Source organism: Medicago sativa, chromosome 1 (genome assembly GCF_051527215.1).
Source record: "Medicago sativa cultivar Bolivia chromosome 1, Bolivia_mono, whole genome shotgun sequence".
In the NCBI taxonomy this organism is placed as follows: Eukaryota; Viridiplantae; Streptophyta; class Magnoliopsida; order Fabales; family Fabaceae; genus Medicago; species Medicago sativa.
Genome location: NC_140749.1, coordinates 16,426,960 through 16,433,404, shown reverse-complemented (window position 1 = coordinate 16,433,404; position 6,445 = coordinate 16,426,960).

Here is a 6,445-nt window from a genome sequence, read left to right as displayed (position 1 = left end):
TTCAAATACCTGAAGATTCTCTTGACAGCAGTCATATGAGATTCTCTAGGATCTGATTGGAATCTTGCACACAAGCATACACTGAATAAAATATCTGGCCTAGATGCAGTAAGGTATAACAAAGAACCAATCATACCTCTATACAGCTTCTGATCTACTTTAGCTCCTTCATCTTCTTTGCTTAAGGTGCACGTAGGGTGCATTGGAGTGTTCATCACTTTACAATCTTCAAGTTTGAACTTCTTCAGAAGCTCCTTTGTGTACTTTGATTGATGAACATAGACTCCATCTTTGCATTGATTGATTTGAATGCCAAGGAAGAACTTCAACTCTCCCATCATGCTCATTTCAAATTCATCCTGCATTAACTCAGAAAATTCCTTGCAAAGAGATGCATTAGTAGAACCAAATATTATATCATCAACATATATTTGCACAACAAGAATATCTTTCCCAAGGGTCCTTCTGAAGAGTGTAGTATCAACCTGTCCTCTTTTAAAATCATTCTTGATTAAGAAATTACTTAGTCTATCATACCAAGCTCTGGGAGCTTATTTCAAGCCATATAGTGATTTCTTCAGTTTAAAAACATGGTCAGAATATTTAATATCCTCAAATCCAGGAGGTTGCTTGACATACACTTCTTCTTCTATGACACCATTTAGAAATGCACTCTTGACATCCATTTGATATAATATTATGCCATGATTAACTGCATAGGAAAGAAGTAACCTGATTGCTTCCAATCTTGCAACTGGAGCAAACGTTTCAGTGTAATCAATGCCTTCTTGTTGACTATACCCTTGTGCAACAAGCCTGGCTTTGTTTCTTGTTACTTCACCTTGCTCATTCAGCTTGTTTCTGAATACCCATTTTGTTCCAATAATGTTCTTGTGTTGAGGTTTGGGTACCAGATCCCACACATCATTTCTTTGAAATTGGTTCAACTCTTCTTGCATAGCTAGGATCCATCCATCATCTGAAAGTGCTTCATCAACTGTTGTAGGTTCAATCATTGAGATTAGTCCAATCATTGACTCTACTTGTCTGAAATGTGATCTTGTTCTTCTTGGACTATCTTTGTTTCCAATGATTAGCTCCTCAGGATGTGAAGACTTGTGTTTGAATGTGTTTCTGGGAGGATCTTCTTGATGTGAGCCATCTTGTGCTTCATCAGAAGCAGCTTCATCCTGCGCTTCTGATGTGGGTTCAGCTTCTGGACTATCTTCAGATTCAGCTATCTGATCAGGTTCTGGAGTAACTTCAGGAACCTGTATCTCTGCAAAACTTTTATCTTGCTTTGAAGTTTTATCTTCAAGCTCCTTGTCATCAAATTTAACGTGCATAGATTCTTCAACACAGAGTGTTTCTGAATTATACACTCTGTATGCCTTTGACCTTTCAGAGTAACCTAAGAAGATTCCTCTTTGGGCCTTGGCATCAAATTTCTTTAGGTAGAGCTTGTTGTTCAGAATGTAACATGTACATCCAAATTGATGAAAGTAAGAGATATTGGGTTTTCTTCCTTTAAAGAGTTCATATGCTGTTTTCTCCAAAATAGGTCTGATATAGATCCTGTTTTGAACATAGCATGCCGTATTCACTGCTTCTGCCCAAAAATGTTTTGGTAAATTGTTTTCATGAATCATGGTTCTGGCCATTTCTTGTAAAGTTCTATTATTTCTCTCTACAACCCCATTTTGTTGTGGTGTTCTAGGAGAAGAGAATTCATGGAAAATTCCATGTTTTTCACAAAAAGCTTCAAATGGCTCATTTTCAAATTCTCCACCATGATCACTTCTGACTTTCAAAATTTTTGATTCTTTTTCAGATTGAATTTGAGTGCAGAAGCTACTGAATACATCACACGCAACATCTTTACTCTTTATGAATTTTACCCAAGTCTATCTGCTGTAATCATCAACAATGACTAATCCATATTTACTTCCATATAAGGATGCAGTACTCACTGGTCCAAATAAATCAATATGGAGTAATTCTAAAGGTCTTGAGGTTGAAACAATGTCTTTGATTTTAAAAGATGATTTCACAATTTTCCCTCTCTGACATGCACCACAGAGTGCATCTGAATGATAGTCAATGTCTGGTAGCCCTTTCACAAGTTGTAACTTACTAAGCTTAGAGATTAAACTCCAGTTAGGATGTCCCAACCTTCTGTGCCACATCCATTTCTTATCATTCACTGATAGTAGGCAAATCACCTTCTGATCAGCCAGTTCAGAAAAATTGCTTTTATAGACATTGTCAACTCTCTTTCCTCTGAACACAATGGATTTGTCTTCCTTGTTGATTACTGTACAGTTGGGTTTTTCAAAAAGCACATCATAACCATTATCACAAAATTGACTAATGCTCAAAAGGTTATGTTCAAGACCATCTACCAACCATACATTATTAATTGAGGTAGAGGAATTACCAATAGTTCCTGTACCTATGATCTTGCCTGTCTGGTTGCCTCCAAATTTCACATTTCCTCCCTCTTTCATTGTTAGGCTGAGGAACATGGACTTGTCTCCTGTCATGTGTCTTGAGCAACCGCTGTCTAGGTACCATGATCTTTGCTTTGGCACTGCTCTTAGACATACCTGCATCATTGACATTTTTAGATTTAGGTACCCATTGTTCTATGGGTCCTGGAAGGTTAGTACTTAAGGCTTTACTCTTCACTTCTTGTACCTTGTGCTGTAAGTTGGGTTGCTTCTGATTAACCATCACCTTAGGTTTTGGTACTTCAGAAGCAGTAACTGTCTTCTTCTGAAACTTAGACTTCAGAACCCCAGATTTTGGTTTCACCAGACTCTGAGGAATAGGTTCTGATCTTTTCAGGATCCTAACCTTTGAAGTCTTGGAATCAGATTTGATCATAGCCTTTGACTTAGAGTTCTTTGGCTTTGAAGTTATCTTAGCCTTAGAACTAGAAGCTTCAGGTTCTGATTAAACAACAGTTTCCAACTCAGCCCCTTCTGGTACAAAGAAGGTTTTCAGGCATTCCTTGATGCATTCACAACAAGATTTTAGATTGGTTTTCTCAAGTTTCACTTCTGGAAAACCAATTCCTCTGCCATTGTTCTTGTAAATGCTATAAATCATAGAAGCTACTCTGCTTCTGTCAATGCCAGATATAATAAAATCTTCAAGAGCAATTTCATGGTTACTTAAAGGTTTTTCATTACACTTTTCTTGTAGCTTCTGACATAAGAACCTGAGCTGATCTTCATATGTTTTACACATGAAGTCAAAGCCCCTAAGTCCTTGTTCAGAAGCTTTCAGATCCAATAGAGTTGATTTTTGCTGTTGTACCAACTCAGCATATTTTTCTTTTAAATCCTTCAACTCATTGGTTCTTACTTCAAAATGTGTAAGAAGTTCTTTAAGTGACTCAACAAGTTCATCTCTGGGAATTTTGGAATATACCTCGTTTTCATCTTCTGAGTCTGAATCTGATTCAGCTTCTGAAGTTGCTGTTGCTACCAACCCAACAGCTACCTTTGCATCTTCATCAGCTTCCTCTTTATCAGATCCAGATTCACTACCCAAATCATCCCAGGTTGCCATTAAACTCTGCTTAATCTGCTTCTTGAATTTGCTTGGTTTGAATGTAGATCTCTTTGACTTGTCCTTTGACTTTTCTCTTTGAAGATCAGGGCATTCAGCAATGAAGTGTCCCGGCTTCTTGCAGTTGAAGCATCCCTTCTGATCTTCTTTCTTTGAGCTTCTGGAGTTACCCCTTCTGGAAAGAAACTTTCTGTTCTTCTTGGCCAGATATTGAAGTCTGTTTGAGAGCATGGCCATTTCAGCAGCATCTGGTTCAGAATCTGAACTTGACTGTTCTTCCTCTTCAGATTCAACCACTTTGAGAGCTTTTGATGACTTGCCTTTGGATGGAAGAGCTATTGATTTACTCTTCTTAGTAGACTCATGTTCATTAAGACTTAACTCATGAACTTTGAGAGAACTAACAAGATCTTCGACACTTAAAGTGTTTAAATCTTTAGCTTCCTCAATGGCAGTCACCTTTGGTCTCCATCTGGCAGGTAAGCTTCTGAGTATCTTGCTTACATGATCAGAAGCAACATAGCTTTTCTTTAGAATCTGTAGCCCAGAAACTAAGGTTTGAAACCTTGAGTACATCTCCTCAATTGTTTCATCATCCTTCATCTTGAATAACTCGTACTGATGTACAAGCAGGAGAGCCTTTGCTTCTTTCACCTTCTTGCTCCCTTCATAATTTGAACAGAGAGAAGCAAACATAGCTTTAGCAGTGGATTTGTCACTCATCTTCATGTATTCTGCTTTGGGTATGGCAGTGACACCTCAGTTCTGGAGTATGTTTCTTTCTATCCACAGCAGCTCCTTCTTCATCAAGGACTAAATCACCAACACCATCTTCCAGAATATCCCATAATTCTTCATCTAGGCTCATGATGTAACTGTAAAAGTTGGTCTTCCACCAAGAGAACTCTTCAGCATCTCCATTGAACTTTGGAACTTTTCCAACACTGGATTTCTTACTATCACTATAATCATGTGAGACATGTTTATAGCTACTATCACCAGAACCAGCAGGAGGAGGAGTAGACATGTTTTTCTCAGATCTTTGACTGTTGCACGGTTAAGTGTTACACAACAAACCAAGGCTCTAGATACCAATTGAAGGTGAGAAAAACACAAGAAGGGGGGTTGAATTGTGTTTTGAAAAATTCTTCGTTTCTCCTAAAAACTGAACACACTAATCAGAAGCTAAGTGAGACAGCTTCTGAAGTGATGGTCAGAATCTAAATGCAGCGGAATAAAACAGAGAGAGGGAAGAAGAACGACACAAAGCAATTATACTGGTTCCTTCCACAATCCGGAAGTAGTCCAGTCCCCCTTGCACTTCCAAGGAGATTTCACTAAGAGTAATATCTGATTACAATTGCTCAAGCACACAAGCAAGAGACTTCCTTTGCTCAAGCACACAAGCTAGAGACTTCCTTTGCTCAAGAACACAATCAAGAGACTTCCTGCTCAAGCACAACTGCAAGAGACTTCCTAACTAAACAAATTTACACAGAAAATTGTTTAAGGTTGAACACTTGATATACAATCAGAGGTGCTCACAATATAAATCAGATACAGACTCAATGGACTTAAGAATTTCTAAGATATGACTTTGAGACACAGAAATTCTAAGTGAATGCAGAACAATTTCAGCAGAGGTTTGGCACTTGTAAAAATGTTGTGAGTCTTTCGTTCAGCGTTCTTGCATTACCAAATCTCTAGGTCTTTACTCCTTTATATAGAGGTGTGAAAGAGACGTTGTGAAATTGCCAGCACACCAAAGAGTCGTTGTTGAAGCTTGATCTTTCACCAATGATCTTTTGCCTGATTTGGTTGTTGTCCCATGAAGAACCAATTTGAAATCCATTCCTTATCCAAAGGAACATATATGCAGGCGAGACCGTATTCTGGAGCTGTTTTCTTGTCTTGTAGCGTGGACACAAAACAGAGTAGTGGAGAACGTGGTTGTACAATTCGTACAAAGTACAATGTCAACGCTTTCGTCCAAATTGCAAGCACATGCCTTCAAACACCTTTGAAATGACCGTTGCAATGTTCCACTAATTTTCTGCTGTGTTTTCGAATCCAATAGACAGCTTTTGCAATGTAGATTCTTCAATTCTTTGAATCTTCTGCAAATCCAGTTGATCTTCAGCTTCTGGTGAAATGACTTCTGATGAGGCAGCTTCTGATGATGCAGCTTCTGATGAAGCAACTTCTGCAGCTTCTGATGGTGCAGCTTCTTCTGCTTCTGATGATGCAGCTTCTGATAATGTGGCTTCTGGACTTCTTGTCTTCAGGAGCACTATCTTTCAGGAGCGTGTTTTACTCTCTTCAGGAGCAGCTTGACTTCAGGAGCGCTTTCCACTTTCAGGAGCGTATTGCCTTCAAAATCGTCTAAGCTTCATTTCCATTTGCTCTTTATTTGCTCATTCAGAACCAATTAATGATGTAACTTTAACTATGGTCCTGTACACTTGAACAAATATTAGCTAGTCCAATTTACAATTTTTAATACCTTGTTATCATCAAAACTCTTTGAGGTTCATTGTTAAACACATTTTGTTCCAACATAGATTTCTTTGGTTATGAAATAATCAATTTTAAAGGATAATTTTCTATTAGTCTATTTTTAATAGTTTTCTTATAGATATAAAGAATGGATATTTTTATGTAATATTTTGGATTAAAAATCCGGGGCATTACAGTTAACAACTTAACATGGGAAATACGTTGTTCTGAGAAGATTCTAATGGAGTTTAATCCCTTAGTTTCAACAAATCATTAGTAGACACCACATAACTGATTGTTTTTTAAGTTAATTCCAACAGTGTCGGAGAGGGAATCAAGGATTCCCAAATTGCCGTTAATAATTATAATCACA